Below are 24300 nucleotides of genomic sequence, written 5' to 3' on the forward strand. Positions count from 1 at the left end.
ATCTATGGTTACCTACGCACGCTCAGACAAAACTTCTTTACTTATTAAAAGCTGACTTCCCCAAAACAGCTAATTTAAGAGAAACTCAAATAAGAATAGATGCAAATTTATACAACAGGACTACAGGAACAGTGAGAGGCACTGGATATAAGACAAATTAATCTTTCATGAGGTAAAGGAGTTGCAAACCTCGTTGCCAACGGTCCAAATACCTTCTCAAAGACACCCCCTCCCCCCGCGTAGACCTTAAAGTTATTGAATATTTTAAGGATAATAATCTCATAAACCACATGCGTGCACAAGTTCCCCAGTTCACCATCAAGTTAACGAGGAACTTTACTAAATTGATCAAAGCCCAAAACAAAAACAAAACAAAACAAAACAAACAAAGTCGGGACACGAGACGGAATTTTCCTCTGCCATTCTAGCATCTAGTCTTTTGTTTCGAAGACTGCAAAACAAATTAATTTTTTTAATTGCCTTAGGCAATTAGACAGATTTTCATTCCATATCTTTTAAAAGATGGAAAATGCAACCCAGCACACTTGCAAATGACTTATTTTCAGCATTTAGCACCTGGCTAATAGAGTACCTAAAGTTAACTGATGCCTTCCAAGAGCATAAGATGTATGCTTCGTAACTGTGTATACAGTTTAAAGCTAAGACGGTTTCACAAACAGTTGTTTTGACTTTTTTTGGGTTTTTTTCATTCTGTCAAAACCCTCATTCCAATTTCCTTTTGAAATTCAGATTCAAAACTAGAAATCTGTGAATAAATACAGATGGCCAGAATTCCAAATGATTTTTCACATACCTCGTCTACTAATTCCTGCTGGTTCAGGCGTGAATCTCTCATCGATTATGGTATCTTCATCTGAATAATCGTGGTGATAGTTTACCGGAGTCTCCTCCTGGTTTGCAGATTCATTTCTGTCTACACACTCCTCCTCACGCTTATTGAAATACTTCTGCAGCCAGGCCGGTACAATATTTTTCACAGTTTCTGTCATTCTGCTAATTAATCCCTGCTTGAAAGAAAAAACACTTGTTTAATTACAGAAACGCAGTCAACAGCATATGCTGGGATACCACCTTCCACGGACCTTGAAGACAGATATTATACAGCAAATATTCAGAAGACGACGACGAGGTTGATCCCTGGCATAGGATCGCTACACTTCTGGTAAACCTAAATTCACCTAAGATTGATTTACAACTACCTATCACTGTCTGCACTTCCAAGTGACCTTGGCAAGGTTCAAAGTTTTGAAACCTCTGCCAAAATTCACCAGCAGGTCGTCAATCTGCAAGGCTATCAGGAAACTCTACGCCTGAACAGCTCCTGACCTACAGACTTGTTCCAGGACTCTTCCTCTTCGCACCCTCCCGTGAAAACCAACTAAACCAGAAGTTCAGCAATTATCTACTGCGACAGTCAGGACCATACTACCCATTAAAATCAGTGAATCTAAATATTTTCAATTTTAGTAATGCTGAATTGCAGTGACTATACGCACAAAAAACAGTTCTGCTCTCAACAGTCAGGCTAACCCAGAAGATGTCCTGGAAGAAACACAGCTATAGCTATAGCACCAGCACCTCCTCTTGCAAGAGCCTTCTAAAGCTGTTGCTGTATTTTGTAGAAGACTGACTCTGCGGCATACATCGGGTACGATCGGAGAATTCCCACCTGACCGAAAGCCCCAGGAACTACGGTTAAATAAAAGATAAATTAATATAAATGAATATAATTAATAATAAAAATTAATAATAAAAATTAATATCCAGAAAGCTGACAATCATGAGCTAGGCATCCTGCTAATCATCCCTCCTGCAGGCAGGGGGAAAAAAAAAAGGTAAATTAGATCCAGGACTAGTTCCCAGGAACTTTGAAGCTGCTAACTATACTGCCTACAGTGCCCAGGCACCTTCAGAGCTTAATGGTAAGAGACAGAGGGTTTGGTGGGCTGTAATTATGATCACAAGCACACAAAACACATCTATTTAAGTATTTCTAAGAATCGACTTATCGACTAAAGTTGTAGGGGGAAGGATGAGAAAAACAGCGGGGTAGGGATCAGAACCAGAGGTATAACCTCACAAAATCGCATCGGTCGCTTTCGTGCCTCCCCAACTGCATCACTGAGAGACAATTAACATTAAGCCACAGAACCTTCTGCAGAGTGGACATGATATTGAAAATAAACTGAAATTAATTGACAAATGCTCTAAGCAAGCTATCTGCTCAAAGCTCGTCCTTTTACGTTATGAACATTTGCACGATTCGTCTGGTTACAAAGCTAACTGCTATAATAAATGCACACATGTAACACCTATCAGTTTGTCTATTTATCAAATCATTAAAACTCTTCCCCGATAAGTTACTGTTAATTTGATCTGCGCTGGATGTGCAGCAGCCATTCTCTGTGCAGAATCCCCCAGATATCCCCGCGCACGTGTTTGCTCTGGCACACTCTTTAAATAAACCTACTGGAAAACACGCAGAGATAACAGACAATGGAAAAGTTAGAAAACCATCTCCACTGATTATTTTCAATCCACGTGTAAGGTTTATCAGTTAGCTACACAGTGTCGGCACACGCAAGCTATGGCACTTTCAACATTAATGCACTGTTCAAGCCAGAGGTTTCAACGGTTGCTCTGTAAGCGTGGGGAATGTTTGCATTGCCCTTCCAGGCCAGCTTTAGATGGACAAGATTGATTGTCAATATGTGGTATAAGGGACTTGGCATTTCTGCAAGTGATAAAAACCTAATTGAGCAGCTATCCATGCGTAGCGCTCCCTTGGTTTTGCATATGATAATCAATCCCCTCAGCTACGTTGCTCATTTAATAGCGGAGAGGTTTTGGCTGAACAAACATGTGCAGAGGGCATCTCCAGAGCATCTCTCTGGGCGTCCTGACATTTCTTAGCAAAGAGCTGCTGGGAGGGATCTCGGCGCGTCCCCCCTCCAGCACGGGGATTTTCACACCCCGAATTGACGGACCGCTTTCACCATCAACCTGCTGTACCCTACAGCACAAACGAGAAGCAAAGCCTGGCAGGTAACGTTCAGAGAATTGATGATGGGCTGAGGAGGGGTGCAGGGAGCGGGGAAAGCCCTGGGGGTGGCACTGGGGGTCCTGAGGGCAGCGGGCTGGGGGTGAAGGGGAGGGGGAGGAGGGGGGTAATGGGCTGGGTAGAGGGGTAAGGGGGTAAGTAAGGGGCTGAGGGGGTAACTGAGGGGGTTAGGAAGGGGCTGAGGGGGTAACTAAGGGGGTAACTAAGCCGTTGAGGGGGTAACTAAGGGGGTAACTAAGCGGTCGAGGGGGTAACTAAGGGGGTAAGGAGGTGGGTAGGGGGTAACTAAGGGGATAAAGGGGCGGGTAAGGTAAGGGGGTAAGTAAGGGGGTAACTGGTGGGCTGAGGGGGAAGGGCCCGCTGTGGGGGGGCCGCTCCTCACCCGCTTGCTCCTGGCACAGGGGGGCTTCGCGGCGCCCAAACGGTGGCGCCGCCTCTTCACCTTGCCGCCGGCCGCTCCTCCTCCTCCTCCTCCTCCTCCTCCTCCTCCTCCTGCTCCTCCTCCTCCTGATCGGGCTCCTGGGCTGCCGCCCGGCGCCCCGCCGCCACCGGCCCTGCCACCGCCGGCCATGCCGCTGCCGGTCGCGCCGCTACCGGTCGCGCCGCCCGAGGCCATACCGCCCCCCCCCCGCGTTCGGTGCCGTCACGGGGCCCCCCCGCCCCCCGCCGCCACGCGCCGCGGGGCCTGCCCTGCCCCTCGTGGGAATAAAAATGTTGTTTTTGCAGAGTTACGTTGTTTAAAGGTAAGGAATGGGGTATCGAGGTGTGCTTGCAGCGATAAGAACGCTTAGCAGGCGACCTTGTAAAATGCAGACAACCAGACTCCGTAGAACAATTCGGGGAAAATCACGGTGTTGAGTCAAGTCAGGTAAGTGAAGAACCATTACCGCTTCAACCAGTAAAAAAGTCGAAAGAAATTCGAAATTTAACAGGCCGGCAACTGAAGGCCATGCATTGTCTGGGAAGCATCAGACAGATTGTGAGCCTGGATCACCCCCTCAGTGGGGAAACAGGGGAGGGTCCCGTCATCAAAAAGTATATAAACTGGGTTTTGGAACCAGCAGGGGCGCTCCTGCTCGTGGGACGCCCGCCACTGCGATCGCGAATAAATTCCTGCTTCGCTGAGCTCCTCGCCTGAGCCCAAGTTATTGGCTACGGAGTGTTTCTCACAATTTGGGGGCTCGTCCGGGAGCCAGTCGCCTACTGGGGAGCCCCACCGCCGCAGCAGCAGGAAGGCATGCCCCGCTGATTTCAGCGGTCCTGTGCATCGACGGCGGCGGTTCTGCGGAGAGCTGACAGAGGGCCCGAGACTGATGAAAGAGGCAGGATCCGTGAAGGAGTGGGGAAGGGAAGAAGGCAGGCACTCCGGCTTTGAGAATTGATCCGGTAACTCTGTGCACAGACCAAGGTAAGAAATAGGAAGTATTGCCTTGGGGGTCGGGTGAGACTCTGTGTGCCGTGTGATTGAGACGTACTTTTGTACGGAGCGAGTGTGGAGTCCTGATCCGCGGTTCCGCAGCTCCGCGAGGGGCGCGGCCGGAGACGGACGAAGCGTGAGATAAGGGAGAGAAAGGAAGAGTCTCGGGAAATGTGGTGTATGGTAAGCCCTTGCACGGGGAAGTGCTTGGCAATACACCAGGGAAATTTGGTGTGCGGTAGTCCTCGCACGGACGGGACGCCCGCCACTGCGATCGCGAATAAATTCCTGCTTCGCCGAGCTCCTCGCCTGAGCCCAAGTTATTGGCTACGGAGTGTTTCTCACACCCTCCCCCTCCCTCCCTCGCGCGCCCCCTCCCCTCACGGGAACGCGCGCCCCCCCCTCCCGCTGCCGCTCCCGTTCCTCGCCCCGCCCCGGTCCCGTCCCGGTCCCGCCGCCCTCCCGCTCCCGCCCTCAGGACCCGGCCGCCATAATGAACCCCGGCCCGGCCACCGTAAGCACGGGGCTAGGAGTCACCTCCAGAGCCTCCCCGCGCCGTGGCGCCGACCGCTGGTGTGCCGCAGCACCGCGCCGGGCGTGGGACGGCGCCCCGAGCCCACAGTGCTCGTCAGAAAAGCCCCGCACCGACAACCGATACCCCCGCACCGACAACCAACAGCCCCCACGCCGACAACCAACGCACAAGCAGTGTTTTAGGCCGGATTCGTGGCCCCGTTGGTCCGGGAGGCAGTCGTCACGCTAAATTCTACCCCACGGCAGGGGAACGATGGGCATCGTGACAGATCGCCGCCCCAGAAAATAAACACATAAATAAAGAATAAAAACGATAACGGGACATGAATCGTGCCCTTAATAACAGACATTGGGCAGTGAAATCACCGACTTCTGCAACAATACGTGCTCAGGGAACTGACTAAAACCCCTCCTGCATCGGCCATGTAATAGCTAGGCAAACATCACATAATACTTCCCTCCCTCATGTACACCAAACCTATTAAGGCAACCATAGTAGTGTGATAACGTGATTTTTCTCCTCCAGATCAGCGTCAAAGGCAGCTACGCTAGGTTTGCTCATAAGTTCAAACGCTGCTTTATTTATTTATTTGAATTCCATTTTTCTTATTTAGAAGGATTTCCATAGGGTGACAGGCCTTTAATGACACTCACGACTCAGAAACATTTGCCGATGCAGTCAAACAGTGTCTATTAACGCGAGGCACTGAAGTTAATTGGTATTAAAAATGAGCCAAAACGAAAGGCAAGTATCTGCGTGTCCAGCAGAATGACAGCGATCATCACCATTTGATCAATCTTCCCCCCACTCTCTGTTGCAGCTAGGTACAACGAAAAGAGTTTATGAAATCATTACGGGACATTCTTGTAGAAAACTTCCTCAAGCTTGGAAGAAAAAAAAACATTTCAGCTAAGTAAAACAGAAAATAACTGGAAGAAGTGAAGTATGGCGGTGTTGGAAAAGTTGCTTCAAAGACTTGTTTAATTAAAAAGAAGGAAGAAAGCAAGTTCCTACTGCAATCCCATCTTTGTCAAACTGATGGCGGGCACCAGTACGATGTGTTCAGCTAACACAGGCTGGAAGTTGTAACTGCAGCTGTGAAGTTTACCCAGTAAAAAGACTCCGCAAAGCATTCTAGCAGTTCCGATGCAATCACTGCTTCCTGAATTTGTGACTCACGGTTAACACGGCAGTACAGGAAGAAGTCTGGCATTCACTGTGCTCTTACGGTAAAGAATCTGCCCTGCGCACACCATCCCAAGCCAGGTATGCGCTCCTAACAGGAAAGGACGATAGGCTGATAAGTCTCAGCAGAGGGAAAAAGACATCAGAGAACTACTTTATAACAGCAGCACGCGGGCTGCAACCAACGTTCTCTTCCTCTCATCATTTTCATTTCTGTGGACTCCAAGAGAATACACTCCCAACATTTTTCAGCTCTGGAGAACAAACAGCCCAACCAATCTCATTCACTGAACTACAAAACTGGTATTTTCACTATCTAGTCCGGAAAAGGAGGCGCACGTCTCTAACGTACAGTGTAGAGACCTTGTTAATAGGCAAAGTCTGCATAAAATAGGTGGCCACAGCCTGATTTTCTGACGTTCAGGGCCTTGGGTCACACACCACCACAGCATCAGACTTAATGAAGTCACCAATCTATGTGGGCCTCTCGTTACACAGGTCACATGTTATGGACCAACCTCTCAAAGGCCAAAAACCAGCACTGATACTGCCGGGCCAACACATATCTGTAGCATCCCATCCTGCTCTCAGTTTCCCACTAACTTTTTCCCCCAGCGGTTATGGCCTCTTTTCATCTATGACACTTTTAAGGGACTACACCGTGTTGAAAAATGCTGGTTAACATTTCCTTTTACACAAGGTGCCTCATCGAATTTTCCTGACTAAACCAAACCCCAGAACCTTAACTAGAAGAGGAAGCACACAAACACACATGCCTCCCTGGCCACCATATCTCCCCAAAACATATCTGTTCAGTAACAGACCAACTGTAAGAATACTGCGATTAAAATCAGTATAGCTCTATACACTGCTTTTGTTCGGGATTACTAGCTAATGTCCTTCCCCTTACCCCTTCTGGAATTAATACTGAATTCTGTACTCCAAAACGCGGTTCTTAAGTCATACAAATGACATTTAACAATCAGAATTTTTCCACACAGTGATCCTCAATAAAAACTTCAATCCTCTACTGCAGTCTTTCAACAAATTAAAGGAATACAAAACTGGCTAATAACTGTTCAGTGATTTTTGGACCTTTGTAGCACTAGAGTAACAGCAGTACACTCTGCAGCATAGTTGCAAGTATGTGGGAATAATCTCTTTTTTTCTCTGAAAGGTGTGAGGCCTCTATTTCACCCTACTAAAGATTTTACCACCAACTGTACTGCTAGCATTGAGACACTGCAACTTCTGTGCTTGAATGAGATGCAGGACAGGTACCTTAAGGTGTCGCAATTTTTCGTCTAAACCTAGTGTTGAGATGCTGTGTCTTTGACTCTTCAGTGTCAGCTTTCTTTCCAAACACTAACGGAGCAGCAGTAGTGACAGAATCCTGCTTCTCTTCTGTCCTTCCCAAAATAAACTGTGAGGCAGCTGCAGACTCTGCACCTGAACACTCTGAGTGAACACCGAATGTAAATGATGGCAAGGCAGCATTTTGTGGACGCAGTCGCAGTACCAAAACCTGCAGAAATAAGTGAATGTCAAGTCCGTAACCCACGGTGTATCTGCAGTACCTGAAGGTTTGAACTACATTCTAGTCCTGATCTTTCCAGTCAAAACTGTTTAACAAACAACCCACCAAACAGTAAAACAAACAAGAAAACCCCATGCTTCCTCTCTACATAAAACTTTTCACAACTGTGTTTTCTGCCCACCACCTGGCTTTAAAAAGTATACGAACTTCTTTGAAAGATCATGTTTTTAGTCTGAACTCCAAATGAACAACGTGTAGGGCATGTAAAGAACAAGCACGTCATTAATGAAAGCTTTTCTCTAAAAAGGATAAACTTATTCTTGGGGAAAAGTGTGGAAACAGAAGTTATCTAGGCAATATTCCTACAGGAAAAACGAATAATTTTGCCACACCTCAAAGGAAAAAATAATTGTGCTTAACAGGTAAGAAAATAAAAAAAATCAGAGCAAACCAAAAAATAAATCACAGAATATGCATCCTCGTTTTAATCATTAAGTATTACCTTTGAGCTCTGCTTTGGTGCTTGGCTTTGCACTTTCACAGGCTACACACTTCGTGGCCTCTGCTTTGTTTTGAACCAAGCAGGTCTCCCAATCCCAGCTTCCTTCAGGCTTCTTAAATTTGTCTAAATCCAGAAATTCTCCAGAAGGAGCAGAAAATGCAGATGCACTGCTACTGGTCACAGGTGTTGGACCCTCTGTGAGACAAACAAGACAGTTAACCATCCTGTTTGAACATGAACTATAAAATGAGCATTAACTTTTAAATTTGATTTGTCAAATCCCACAGAAATGTTCAAAACTACTCCGCAACTCCCCCCCCCGCCCCTGAAAAAAATAAAAGCCACCAAAAACCCACAAAGAAACAAACAAACAAACAAAAAAACCAGAGTGGAACTCAAAGCTTCCAAACAACACACAACTCTGTTCAGCACACAAGCTTCTGCTGCTGTTGATGACAGTGTAACCTCCATAAAGAGGCCTGACAGGTGCCTTTTAAAAAAAAGGTGCCTTTTAAGAGAGAAGCAGAAGATAACGCTTCAAATTCAAAACCGGAAAGACAAGAATGGCTCTTCCCTTCCACGGCACACGCAGAAAACTTTTATCCTAGTATTACTTGCATCGCTCTTCCTCCTGACAAGTGCAACGTAACCGTGCAATTCACTGCACCATGGTCACAGTAAACCCCTCATTTCCAAAATTCCTCCTTGCAATGGCAAGAGCCTCAGACAAAGATGCCGACTGACCGCTCAGAGGTTGGAAGTCCAAGAGAATCAACTCTGTCTGAAATCCATTATCTTACCTCATGAAATTTCAGTCTTACCGCACAGGATGATTACAAAAGCCCGGTCTAGTCCATCTTAATTTGTTTCTTCCACGATATATTTGCACAGGTGTTTTTCGATGTAATGGCATGTTAAATGACATTTAGAGTCAAAGTTAGAATTAGAATCGTATTTTAAAAACAATACAACCACGCTCAAAATCAATTACGGTCACACACAATGGGAAACAACCCAGTACTGCCCTGAAGAAGTTACCCAGCGGGTCACTCGCTTTCTTGAAGCCTACCACTGACCTTCATAGGCATCTCTCTGCTTTAGCTTAAGACTAGTTAAGACTACACTGTCTTGAAATCTGGCTTCACATCTCCCCTCAATTACATACAAACGGTGAGTAGAGGCATTTTGGACACATTCTGTAATTTTTTTTACTTATTTTTTGAAAGAGAAAAACGCAGTCATTTTTAACTCTTTCTATGGAGTTCTCATTTTCGCCAGTGAAAAATCACTATGTTGTTTTTAAATTAAGTCACTCACTTCAGCCACCTTCCCTCACCAGCTGCAAAGCCGGGGGTATCTGCATTGATCCAGCTCCGTACTAATACATTTCACAATCAGTTCAATTTATGCGACAGGCTGGAACCTGGGCTGAGACCTCTGAAGTGCCTGTAAACCAATCCTGCAGACAGCCGCTAACCCATCAACCGTACCTGGGAATCGTGTTGCTTAAAATATTCCATATATGCAACGTACTTTTATTCTGTACAAGATTCACAGAGGCTAGGATGGAAACAACAGGAAAAAAAGGACCATACCTGGTTTCTCAGACTGACAGGCTACACATTTGTTATCTTCCGTCTTATTTGGTACAAGGCATATTCCACAGTCCCAAGAGCCTTTCGCCTTCTTAAATTTGTCTCCAAAGCCCAGAGTGGCTGTTGTGTCAGTGCTGCTCGAGGAGGATGTCACTGTCACCGAGCTGTCTGTGACCACTGGTCATGTCAGAGCAGGCATTACTCCCGTTCCAGGTTTTGGTGTCTCACATGCTATACATTTTGTAGCTTCCGGTTTGTTTTGGACAAGACATGTATCACAATCCCACGTTCCAGGTACTGTTTTGAATTTGTCTCCAAAGCCCAGCATCCCTGCTGGGGGCGCTGCTGGCTTTGAGGTGTCGCATTGACTTGAACTTACTGTCTGTTTCATACTCTCAACTGTTGAGGCTTTAGTAGCTTGACAAGTTACACATTTGTCCTTTATGTCTTTGTTTTGCAGAAAAGGGTCACATGTATCAGATTGCCAGTACGATGCTTGTTTAGAAGTCTCTTTACCTGCAGAAAAAGTTGTTATTGCAGGCCTAGTATAAACCACTGTGCTTGTTGTAGGTTGTGCAGACGTAGAAGAGCGTGTTTTCAACAATCCAAAGTCTAGGAAGCAAGAAAAAAAAGTCTTCCTGTTAGCGCAGCACCTCACTACATGTAACTAAGTGACTTTACTAGAGGGCAAAAATTTCAACTCAGGTGCCAATGGTTACAACTAGACATTCAGACCGAGCGCAACAGGAAGTCCCCAGAAATCTTATCTAAACGGATGAAATTTCATCTGCTGCACTGGGTCACAACAGAACATTTCGTTAAAGCTTCATTTAACTCTTTGTTTCCAAGCAAGCTTTAAATCAACATTTTCACTGGTCGATACAAGTACAAACAGACAGTAGCTGACTGAAATCTGACAGTCCAACGTGGAATGGAAATAATACAATTTGATTAAGACGCGATGCCCAATCGAATCAAATTTCTAAAGCTCCTCCTTCCGTAGCAGATGACTCAAATCTACTCCAGTAACTGTACAGAAGTTTGTACTCGGAGCAGCAATCCATACGGTATTTTCCCACAGATGCTGAATATTAATTAAATAATAAAAACTCAAGACAATTGAACAACTGTCTAATTTTCTATAATCTTTTTCAAAATGCATCGGACACAGGACAACTCCTTATTTAAAAGGTGGCAATTTTAACAGAAAAGACAAGCTACTAATACAGAAAGACTAAAGGAAATGCATCTTAAACAGCAGCTCAAGTTGCTTGTAAATCTACCTTGAACATAGTTGTTTTGTGGTTTGTTGGTTTTTTTTTAGTCAAAAATGAAGTCTTTGAACAATGTGGATTTAGATTCTGCTTCTTTTAAACCGATAAAGAAAGTGAATGTCACTTCACTCAGAGGTCTTTCCTTAAACAAAATGCACAATGTATTTTCTCTCACTTAGCTCTTTCCAGTAGAGAAATGTGCTGCCTTCTTCACAAGTATGTAAGTTAGAAGAAGACTTTTGGGAAAAGATCAAATTCAATAAAGCCCTTTTTCTTAAAAGATATCTTTTCCACAGACACACTTTATGAAACTGTTGAAAACAATTGCAATTGCTTAAAAACAAAATTCAGAAAAGGGTTTTTAACGTAAAACACTCCACTTCTGTTTGCAGTTTAAATTTTAATCCACAGGAGCCATTGTAAGCTAAGGCCCAAAGATTCGCAGCTTTCGCCATGTATTTGGAACTGAAGCTCTTTCCTATTCTTTCTTCACCTGGGCTGAAGGTGGGACAGGAGTGTTGAGTTTTACAAACATTTCCTTTTCAATTCCACAAATTGTATTTACTTAAAATGAAACACCGATTATCTGGCTAATTCTCTTAGTACCTCATTTACAATTACATCCTAACACGTAAAGGAGATGCAACCCATCTGCTTTTCATCTTGCAGTTTTACTTCCAGCAACAAACACCACTTAGAATAGAAGGGGGCAGATGCACCCTAACAAACGCAGCGCTTAATGTAATGCTCTCCTACATTCATATTTATAGCAGATACTCTATTAACCATAAGTCGTGTGTTGGTTTTTTTTTTAATAAAAAATGCTAGCGTATTTTTTGCAGCATCTTTTTAAAAGGAGTTCATTATCTCTCCAGGATTTTTTAGAACGTCTAAGACGCTTCCTTCCTTTAATACGTGGGCAGTGGTGAAGGGACCACCAGCAAAATCTTTGACCTCCTCTTTCTGTGTGTTGATGTTGGTTGAGGTGGTGGTGTCTTTTGAAACAAAAGAAAACAAAAACAGCTTTCACAATGTGACCTAGTTAGAGCAGATTATACTCACTTTTGTTAGAAACAAGAATTTCCAGCTTTCATGCTTCTCACATAAGAATCTTCACAAATTCTACTTACTTTGCAATGCTTTATGATTACAAGCAAAACAAAAAGCAACAAAACAAAAAAAAAATATAAAAGCAGATCTGTCACTGGAAAAATACTGCAGAAGTCCAACACTGCCTGGAATTGCTAGCATGCGCAGACAGGACAGATTGAAGATTTAATAAAGAAAAAAAGGAAAATAAGCACTTCAGATCTGAAGTGCTAAAGTTTCAGTTACCTAGGGTAAGAAAGGGCGTCACTGGAGTACCACTGGGTCCAGAAAGTTCTGCCGATTTTACAACGGGAACACTAAATGTAAACCCAATCTGCTATGAACAAGAGAGGTTTTTCAGATTCTCAAGCCACAGGAACTTCAATCGAATGCACACACAAAACCAAATCTGAAAGCTGCTCTTCACATTTGTAGCATGCATGCTGAATGACAAATTATAAGCCAGAAGCCTACATACTTTTCTCCATCAAGGCAGATTCTGCTTTAGTGTTCTGCAACAGCCTACTAAATGCCTAAGAAAAAAAGTCAAGCTCCTTTATTATTTTACTTACAGAAGACGTAGGTAGCACTTCTGCCTCAGTAGATTTCACAACTGGAGATGAAAATGCGAACTCAGGACTGCTAACAGTACTTGTTGGTTGTATCTGTATTTTCAAAAGAATTAAAGGTTTATATTTAAGAGCAACAACTACTTGAATTCACTACCCAACAGAAGTCCCGCAGTGACGTCGAAAAACCTGATGTTTGAGTTATTTTGCAGATAAAAGTAATAATAAAACACAGGGAAGTTTCCAAGTGGGTATAGGACAATATCTTCAAAACCAAATTCCAGAAACTGAGAGGAAAAGCTGGAGATGCTACTTAGGTCTAAATGCACGGAAAAGCAAGCCAGGAAGCTGAAGAACGGCAAACTCAGCCCAATGATACTCCAAGAACTTCAGCAAACACCTCAACATGTTAAAGCAGCTGTCTACTTCAAACCGTACAAAAAATATTTCAAGTACTCTGGAACAGATTAATGTTTATTTTATTGCAATAATATGCCAATTATTGCACCCTAGGCTCATTCTATGTGAGGCTTATATGACCACGTTACCTCTAATTTAATAACTTAAATAAAGTTGTGGTTTAACCATTGCAGGCAACTAAGCACCACACAGCCACTCGCTCACTCCCTCCAAGTGGAACAGGGAAAAGAACCGGAAGTAAAGAAGTAAAGTTGTTAAATTTGAGGTAGCATTAATGACTCATCGCATGTAATGGCTACCTGGAAAGACAAATGCCATAACCCTGTACATACTCCCCACTCCTTCCCCTTCTTTCCCCCAGCATTTATTGCTGAGCACGATGCTAAATGGTGTGGAATATCCCTTCGGTCCTCTGGGCTCCGCTGTCCTGGCTGAGTGCCCTCCCAGCCTCTTGTGCATCCCCGACCTCCTCGCTGGCAGGGCAGCGTGAGAAACAGAAAAGGACTTGTCACTGTGTAAGCACTGTTCAGCAACAGCTAAAACACCAGTGCCTTACCAACACTGTTTTGCTCACAAATCTGCAACACAGCATCATCTACTACGAAGAAAATTAACTCTACCCCTGCCCAAACCACTATAAATAACTTGGCATAAAGTCCACACCCCCTTTCCCCCGCAGACTTCCACAGCATTTGAAGCAGTTATACAATCACGTTAAATGGGAGTTGGCAGGCTCTAAGACTGAGAGAAGCAGAATCAAAACATTTATGCCTTTTTCCCCAAACTGGCATACAACCCCAATTCATTCAGCTGCGTAGAAACTAATATTTGTTAGTTTCATGAGCACCACAGAAAAAGTCAACTCGCAATAAAGCAGTATACTCATTGTAAACATTATTTATAGCATAAAGATTTACCTTGCCCGCCGCCGTCGCTGCTGCATCTGCCATGCCTGCCGCCTCCGTTGAATTTGCCACGCTTGTCGTTGCCGCTGTTGACCTTGATATGTCCTTTGTCATCAGCAGGTATGGCATGCCCGCCGCCATTATTGGACATGTCAAGCCTGAGGGCACTGTTGAACATGTTATGCCCGACGTTGCCGTTGTATATATCATGTCCTCCACCTCCTCCTCTGATAGATCTGTCAAGTCCTCCACCTCCGATGGATCTGTCATGCCCTCCACCTCTGATGGATCTGTCATGCCCTCCACCTCTGATGGATTTGCCATGCCCGTCGCAGCTGCTGGAGTTGCCGTGCTCATTGCTGCTGTTGAAACAGCGCTCGGTGACGCTGAGACAGCGCTACTACCAACGAAACTAGAATTGAACTGAGGCAGCGATGCAGCACTGATGGGTAGGGGTATGTTCGGTAGCACTGGTTCCTCCACTTCCTAAAGTTGCAAATTTTAATTTTTCTTATACAAGACATACTACTTTCTCACCCCATCCCACCCAATTTATTAACAAAATTAAATAGAACAAAAATCCATACAAATTAAGAGAAAGCAAGTTTCCAGAAGAAATCCCGATCTCCCCACCTCTGTCTACCACGTCATTTTAATTTATGGCAGGCCTGCTTCCACATTATACTCTATTCAACAACTGTACAGCAAGAACACTGAAAGTTAACTCAAAACCTGTGCAGAACAGAGAGGCACAGATCACATTTTCTTTCTTTCTTTTCTATACTTTAGTCATCAAAGCTCTAGAGAAGCATCATCCTTTCTAACTACCCTCGCATGGCTTCAATTAAGAGTACACTCTCAAGACAAGTGAGAAAGTGTTCCTCTTGCAAAATTAGGCAGGATAGCTGCCAAAGTTTCTAAAGTCACTACAGCAGTGAACGTGGAAAAAGGTAATGTTTAAAGAAGCAGGTAGGTTCAACAACCAAACTAAACACAAAAAGCACCAAAGAAAGTCAGACTAGCAGCACTGAAGATTGTGTTCTGGTAAATACAGTCTATACCATGTATCAGGATGCAAATATAAAAATCAGAAGAGAGCCTCTTAACAACTTCAATTTTCATCCCTGCCACTTACTTTATTTGATTACTAAGATTGGATGAGTTATGTTTTAAATGGCATAGAAAATCTGACCGAAATTTGTACAGTACTATCATGATCTACTTAGAAATGACTAGGCAGGGATGTAAGTTGGTACTACTCATATTCAGTGCATCCTGTAGCTTACATCTGTTTCACAGTTTTGATTTGAAAAGTTTATGGAACCTTTGATATTTGGACCATTATTTTATTTGTGTTACAGGAATAAACAACAGTGTTTACGATTTCTTTATATTGCATCATCCAGAAGTCCCATTTAATGATTTGAAACTTAAATTAACTTAAATACTTAATATTAACTTAATATTAATTAAATACTTAATGTTAACATAAATACTTAAATTAACTTACAGGCAGCTTATATAACATCCAATAAAAGAAAAAATAATCTGAATATTCATGGTCATAGTTTTATGGAATAGATTTTTCCTATTAAAATGAGAAAAAAACTCTCTCACAATGAGTTTGGTGAGTATCAAAAACTGAGTCATCGTTAGCAGACATGCAGAATGCTCTCTTCTACTACTCTTTTTCACACTCTTGGCCTGTATCTTTCTGTATGACTTAAATATGAAACCAAAAATTAAGCTTTTTTTTTCTTTTTATACTTGGCACTCGTTTCAAGTATCATTCCTGTAGAAAAACTATACAAACCTTCACCAAAACTTCTCTTCTTAGGACTCATTCATTCAATTGCTAACGAGAAATGTTATAGTTTGAAGAATCTCCAAGGTAAGAGAATTAAAAATTTCAAAATTACATAAGCAAAGTTCAGGTATTCAAACACAGGAAATCAATTGGAGCCTGCTCTGAAACCCACAAGAAAACAAAAACAATGCAAAAATAAAGCGGTATTGTTATAATTTACTATGATGCAATAAAACTGACACACTTAGCTAGTTACTTCAGTAAGCTCAGTGACAGCAATTAATTTAAGAGTCACTTACCTGTTCTTGTACAGCTCTTGATAAATAGTGTATTCCTCTTTCCCTTCTCATTTTGCCGCCTCCGCTACTCACTCCTGAAGACAGACCACTGGACGCAGCAGTACTGAATTTGTAGCTGGTCACATTGCTAGCACACGACAGTACAGAAGTTGGGGGAAAAAAGAGAAAAAAAACTTACCAGCCAAATTTTTTTTTCAAGATATTAGAGCTGTTATTAGTCCTAGAATTGAAACCTGCTGATCAGAAAAAAACTAAAGCTGTCTCACAAGTTGCTAAACGCTGGTAAATACTTGATGTTCTAAATAGGAAAAACTTTATTAACAGCAGCAATGAAAAGGACATACATAAGTGCACCGTTCACATGGGAACAATGACTAAGCCAGAAGACCTGAAATAGAAGAGCTGATTTAGATTGTTATTTTCCAGTGCTTCCTTTAAATAGGACTGGTTCTCTGATTCTGCGATGCACGTGTATCTTTTGCAGGGATATAAAAGAACAGCTCACAAAAATACAGAAAGAGTGCACATATGCACACATACACATGGGAAACACTGCCAACAGCTCTGATAGAATAGGGACGCCTTAGACTTGTGTGGCAAGGTAATATGGCCTAAGCTTCAGAAGCAGCTCTGGCTTTCATGTGGCCATCAGCAGGAACAGCAGAGGTGTTTGGGTATGCCAACATTCCAGAAGTCTTTTCAGACATGAATACAGATCCCTTTTGTAAGGCATACAAAGGCATTTTTCTGGTACTTAAAAAAGCCTAGCTCAAAACGAGAAAGATATCCTAATCCAAGAGCAAATGGGGAAAAAATAACCCAAACCAGAAGTGAAATAGGGAATAACTCTAACAAAAGTACTATGGCAAGAAAATGAAGTATGCCTGGAAAAACTGTGACCTCAAAGCTTATCTTGCAGCCAATCAGTCAGTCAGTACAGAAGTGCATTAGATCGCACTGGAAGACACCAGGTCAAACTCCCACAATACTGAGGAGGAGAACTGGTCTAAACTTGTCAAATACTTGACAACAGCCTGCTTAGCACTGTAACTGCATAGAGGAAGAAAGATCCCTAAGGCATATGCTCAGACTTTTCTCTAATCCGAACTGTCAATCCATTAGAATTCTGAAAAAAGTCTTACATCAAAATAGATCTTCATTCAGACAACTATCGCTTGCCCGTAACAGCCCATATTCCTCTTTCTGTTAACACCTGTGAGCTTCAAGGGGGCAAAGACAGTTGTCAGCCTTCAAGCAAGTCTAATCTACAATTGGACTCAGGATATAAAATATATATATATACACACACACACATAGATATATAGCATTGGTGGGCCAGAGATTTACTGAGTATTCCAACTCAACTGTCCAAAGGGACTCTTGCCAGCAGATCAGTGTGGTGCTCCTGCTCCAGAACATGGCACCCAACAGAGACCAGCATCACAAAAAACACTACCACCACTACCTACTCTACAAACAAAAGGTAGGGCACTGCAATAAACTTTGTGAACGAAATCAAAAGCAGTGTGAGTTTTCTGTATCTCCTTCCTAAATGGAGAAGTAGAAAGGAGTTCTAACAGAGACAATTTAGAACAGTTTGAAAAAAACATAATTAAAACCCAGCACCTGATTGCACCTGTACCAGAACCTTAAAGCCAGTCGCTTCCACCCCTAAAAAGGTGGTTGTTGTGAAGTCCAACTTTTAGATGCCAAAACAAAGTGTTGAGTTCTTTCTGCAAGCCAAAGAATGCCCATGGTCACATAAGAATTGCTTGGCAGATGAGCATAGAGTCAACAAAATTCCCTGCTACTGTTCTTTGAAAAGAGCGACCCCCTAAAAACCGACTGCAAAGTCCCTTAACTCAAGCATTATTACCCAAAACACCATTTGCCCAGAAGGAAAAGCCATCAATATTATCTGGAGGATAACTCATTTGACCTAAACCAAGAAAGCAGTATAACACAAAGCAGTCTCCTCAAGAAGAAATTCAATTAATTCTGCTGGATTTTTTTTATTTTAGAGATGAGTTAGCATTTGGCCTCAAATGATCCTAAAGAACACATGGTCTTCATGTGAACTCAAAGCAGACAATTAACTTCATCATGAAAGGAGTATTAAAAAAAAGAATAATAAATCATAAATCTTCCTCCATGTTTTTGCTTAAAAAATAAAGAAAAAAACACATCAATAAACATCCTCCTGAACTGTAACTCACTTCCCCTACTTCACCTTCTAAAGAATACTTCAGAAAGAATCATCCCATTAGGACAGAGCTTTCAAACTGCAAGCAATTAAATAGCTAAAAATAATAGCTTTTCCCCTAGGGAACATTAGGAGGGACAAATTATTTTGTTATAAGTAAACTGAGTTATAAACCATGAAATATCTGTCAAAGCAAAATTTGTAACGCTACAGATTTAGTCAAACTACAAAATGAGCCATATTTCCTGTAGAAGGAAAAAATTAGGCCTCCAATAGCAAAGATCCTTTCTGTGGATACAGCATTATAACGTGCCTTGTTTCCCATCTTCGTATCCTACTCAGAAGATAAACTTGGGATAAAAAGTGGTCTATCAGTACTTTTATTCTTGCTCATCTTCCTTCCTTTCATAAAAACAACAATTTTCTCAAAGTTCTATTGATCTTCAAACACAATCCAGACTTTGCAGCTCCCTCAAAATACAAAATTTTCATTGGATTTCCCATTCCTTTTACTGAGAACTGTCACCACCTTTCAGGTGCAGACCGTACTGAAAAAGGAGATTTCTTTCTTTCTTCAAGTAAGTTTTAAATTAATAGATGTCATACCTTTCAGATGGTTCTGCTCGCTGTTCTGCAGGCAAAGTCTTCTCTCTCATCCCCTGCAAGTTAAGTTTAGTTCAAGACTTAGCTGAATATGTACAGAATACACAAAGTACCAACAACCACTTCATGTGGTTTTTTGTGGTTTTTATTTTATTTATTTATTTTTAATTTTATAGCACTGAATACACCTCACCTACTTAACGTTGTTCCCTAATTCAGCATTGTGGGTACAGTTCAGTTAAATTTTGGGGCTAAAGTAAGCATCACTGCTTCACTCAGCATTGAGGACAAACTGATAGAACACTAAATCAAATTTGTCAAATCCTCTAACAAAGAAAGTAATTATTTTAAACAAAATGACAAAAATTGTGTGTGTGGGGGGGAGAGTTTTCATCAAAACTTGTGTTTACCAGCCCCGTAAAAGGGACATACTTTTCTGTTTTCTATCATTTATCAACAAACAAGAAAAAAAAAAACTCTACCCCCCTAAAAACTAAGCAGTTGCTGCTACATTCATTTTAGAACTTTACCAAATGGAGATTGTGCTGGCTAAACAATACAGAGATTGAAAGAGTTAAAAGCAATAAGCAACCAGTATTACTGACCACTTTGATTTCCAGCCTAAGAAGCCCATACACTTAACACGTGGTCATTTGTACACTCAGACTGATACTGGAAACACAGATGTTTTCGCAGAAAGAGATGCCCATTTAATTTTATGGAAAATTTATTAGACTCCATCTACTCCAAAGCAATCAAAACCGATAACTCAGCACATTGTCAGAACTCTCACTTGGAGCACATAGCTCACCTGGAATAGTTTACACAGAACACGAGCATGTTTCATCAGTGACAGCTTTGTGTACATGAGAATATAAAAGGAAAACATTTCTGTCTTTTAATATTCTTTCACTGAGAACAGGATGACTCAATAGCACATCATGACATCGTGAAAACAACCACAAGACACTGAGTGTTCCAAAAACAGAATTAAATCCATAAAAGCTCAATCTATTTCACAATGGTTCCCACTGCCTTAAAGCTCGCCTCAAACATACTATCAGTACTTTTTGCAAAGATAGGATAACAATTGGTTTGAGAAACATTCCAAGACTGGAAAAAAAAACAGGCACATAAAGACTCAAAAATGTACTCACTTGGAACTTTGTGTCTCCTCTCTGGCAAATTTTGCTGGACTGAGTAGTTGAAGTCGGTGATGGTTCAGAATACCGCGTATAACGCATCGGTTGACGGTTTACCGTTGGTGTCACAAGTCTCTTAACAGGTGGAGGCTGGAATGCATTCTGGGATTCCAGCTTTGAAAGGGAAACAGCAATCAATTTATCCTTACGTCCACCCAAATTAATTCCAATATTTATTGATGAAAACAAATTACAGAACTATAAACCTCCCCCCATCGGTCTTGGCACTCAGTGAATACAATTTGAAAATTCTGAAGACCGTTCAACTTGTAGAGGGAAATCACCAGAAAACCAGTAACGAAATCCATAAAGCTATATATAAGTAGCCAAAGTCTGACTGAATTCCATTTCAAAATTTGGCAGTTAGCTTCATAGACAAAATAATTCATGCTACCATAATTAAAATAACCCATGTTCCTAGAATATGCTCCTATCTTTTCCTCTGCCCACACTGTGATTTTTTTTTTTAGTAGCTTAATTCATTAATTTAACATTCGAAGTGTTAAGCAACTAATTATACAGGCTTCTGGGCTTCACATTCCCTACATTTTCCCTCTTCAAAGTTACACAAACAATAGAACACACTCAAAAAAAAAACAACTTGTCAATCTTACAATAATCTCATTCATTAAAATATGATCCAATGCTTTACATGTGCATTAGATGCACTTCAAGTAGTGGGTTTGACTTCCCTTTTCAAAGCATTTTCACAGACCAGAGTTAATTTTTAACACAGACCACTGCGTGTTCTGCAAAACTGACTTAACTGAACTGTCAGACAGAAAACAAACCCTAAAGGCTACAAGATTTACCGATGGCTCCGCCTGCGGTCTTAAGGATCAGAAAATACAGTCTTAGGAAGCATGCTATTGTTCAAATCAATACCAACAGGAAATTGTTTACGCTGCAGCTTTAATTTCACAGTATCTCCCAGCTCTTAGTAATAGGATTCACACTCTCTCTAAAGTATACAAAAATACATCTTTCTAAAAAATATTACATTCAGTTTGAAACCTTGAATAAGACATGTTTTATGTAAGTTCACAAATCTACTTCGAGTGAACGACGGTTCATTGCTGGTTTTAAAGGTAAAAAAGAAAAATATTAATTCCCCCAGTTAGGCATTCAATACACCAAGAGCTATTCTGCCTGGTACAGTTCCTTGAAATAAGAAAAATACCACATCACTGCTACCCACTGCAGAAGTTTAGCCTGAGTGCACAAGTGTTCCGTCAACCGCATGTTCACTTTAGCAGGAAAACACACGATCGTCTCCTCAACAAATAATTGCTTCTCATCGCGGGCTACCCTTCTCCCGCCACCATTATGAATTCTAGTATTATGAATAGACAATCTATCTCCTTTCACCCACTGACAGCTGCGTGCAACATTCATTTAGTGGCTGACAATTTCAGGCTCTCTGTTGCAAATCTGGCAGATCTTTCTTAATGCCTTATCACAGGTATATTGCTATAATATAACTGAGAATTCACACCAGATTTGGTTTTAGTTATTTGGATAATATTTATGATATACTTCACTTCTCCATGCCCTTGTAATTTGGCAGATGGTGAAAAGATGGTCCAGGAAATCTGAGATGTTTGTAAACTCTGAAGTGATTGTAAACTTAATTATACATCCATCCAATCAAGGAATTAGCACAGAAACTTCTTGAGACACTGTCCCTTTGCTCATTAGAACAGAAGATGAAAAGTTTGCACATCTTGTTATTTCCTTCAGTCACCTGATCTTCAAGTGGTCATTTAAGGGTTTTGCAATTTAATAAGCCCAAGGATACCCCTAACTAAAGTCGTCAAAAAAAGATGACTAGTTTTCATTTTTTAAAGAAAATGAAAGGAAATCATGCTTTACCACACCATTATCACCAGTTCTGTGCTACCTCCAAATAGGAATTTAGGAGCGTTAAGATTTATAGCGTCGAAAAAGAAAAAGAAAAAAAAAACCTCTACCCCCCTAAAAACTAAGCAGTTGCTGCTACATTCATTTTAGAACTTTACCAAATGGAGATTGTGCTGGCTAAACAATACAGAGATTGAAAGAGTTAAAAGCAATAAGCAACCAGTATTACTGTCCACTTTGATTTCCAGCCTAAGAAGCCCATACACTTAACAAGTGGTCATTTGTACACTCAGACTGATACTGGAAACACAGATGTTTTCGCAGAAAGAGATGCCCATTTAATTTTATGGAAAATTTATCAGACTCCAACGATGGTTCATCGCTGGTTTTAAAGGTAAAAATGAAAAATATTAATTCCCCCAGTTAGGCATTTAATACACCAAGAGCTATTGTGCCTGGTACAGTTTTGCAATTTAATGATACCCCTAACTAAAGTCATCAAAAAAAGATGACTAGTTTTCATTTTTTAAAGAAAATGAAAGGAAATCATGCTTTACCACAGCATTATCACCAGTTCTGTGCTACCTCCAAATAGGAATTTAGGAGCGTAAGATTTATAGCGTCGGAAATTAACAATTTTCCTCCTCTTTACTTTGAATGGTGATAAAAAGCACAAAAACTAGTTTTCTGTGCCCGAATGAACACGGAAGTCTGTACAAAGTCTATATGACCACTCAATCAGTATTTTTCTATTTGTGATCATTTCTTCAAGAGAAAACTTGCCTCAACAGGAATTTTAATATGCAGCTTCCCCCCAAGTTGGGGGACAAGATAAAACGACTTGGTGTGTTCTAGAGTTGTTGCTCTCAACTTACAAAGATAACATAATTCTTAACCTGAGTAATCTTCACAACCCATCATCTATTGTGGATACATGCCAATATTAACTTGATTTGATGTCTATGTCGTCACTGAGGTTTGAGAAAATTTTTCTAATAGTGATAAAGCATTGAAAAAGTTATCTACCTCAGCTTAAGACATTATTGGTTCTTACCTTTCTTCGTTTGGACTGGAAGTCAGTAATATCCGGTTTATCTATGTCCGGAGGCTAAGGGAAAAAACAAAGCATAAATATTAGAGGGCATTTTTTTTTTTTCCTGAGAGAGAGGGTTCCCTGCAACAAAAATGTGGGGGTTCATGGTCAACTTACACAACACAGCGGCAAAACAGATGCCATTCTTTTAGCATCCTGTTGAAAAAACAGCGCAATAAATTAAACCGGCCACAACGTAAGGAAGAATAGTTTTATCTTTATGCTTTGATGGCACATTTACTAAGTTTTATAAACACATGAAGCAAAAACAGATTAAAAGAAGTGCTATTTACCAACAAAGGGCTTGACAGCTTCTCCATTGCCTCCAAGATGCGCCGTGCTGAGGTACTTAACGTAGCGCGGGACCGCACAGTTTCTTGTCTAGCTTTCGCTCTCCTTTGTGCCTGAAAAATTAGCATTTTAAGTGTTACAATGGTCAATTCTGAGCTAAAGAGGCATGTATTTTACGTCCCAAGGCTACACTGATGATACAATCAATATATTCTGATGACAGAGAAAAATGCAGTCACTGGGAGTTTAAGCCATAAAGAAGAGAATACATTTGGAGTTTAATGAAGTTTACCTTGGGCCTCAGTGCATCTTGCACGTGCTTGTTGCACGAGCAATAAAAGAACTCCGTACTTGTAAAAGGTCAAGACGGATGATGCTAGGACTGCTAAGGCCTCCGAAGCAGTAATCAGGGAAACAGAACTCAAGAAAAGGCTTGTGGTACAGAAAGCATTTTCAGTAACAACACAGACCTCAGAGTTTCACGATGGTCTAAGTGTACCATCTTAAAATCAGTGTATACAATCATAACCAGGAACTAGTTTTACTTCTCTCTTGCTTCCTCCCTTCCCCCAAGATTAAAGTTGGCTGCAAATCTTTGTCTTAAAAGATAAAGATCTGACTTAAACTGTAACAGATCTAAACATTACACTGAAAAAGTAAACTGTTTATTTGCACCACCCAACTTCAAATATCAGTCGAAAACTTCCTTTGGTGTGACTTTTTTTCTTCCCAGGTTAAACCCCTCATATAACCACACTGTGCTTATCACACGATGTGAAGACAGGAAGCAGACCACGCAGCATGTAAAAACACAAGTGAGACTCACAGAACC

The 24300-nt window shown here is 41.6% G+C and overlaps 1 pseudogene across 1 annotated transcript in view; it reads right to left on the reverse strand.

Moving 5' to 3' along the window:
- LOC310882507 overlaps positions 1-24300 on the reverse strand; it is a 48762-nt pseudogene that overhangs the window by 20634 nt on the left and 3828 nt on the right. Inside the window, exons 5-9 of the transcript in view lie at positions 23471-23581; positions 9854-10520; positions 8259-8453; positions 3465-3589; positions 815-1025 (exon numbers count right to left, since the gene is read on the reverse strand). The product of the transcript in view is annotated as an uncharacterized misc_RNA (transcript). The remainder of the gene's footprint in view (positions 1-814; positions 1026-3464; positions 3590-8258; positions 8454-9853; positions 10521-23470; positions 23582-24300) is intronic.

This window comes from Anser anser (assembly GCF_964211835.1).
Source record: "Anser anser genome assembly, chromosome: 16".
NCBI classification, from domain to species: domain Eukaryota; kingdom Metazoa; phylum Chordata; class Aves; order Anseriformes; family Anatidae; genus Anser; species Anser anser.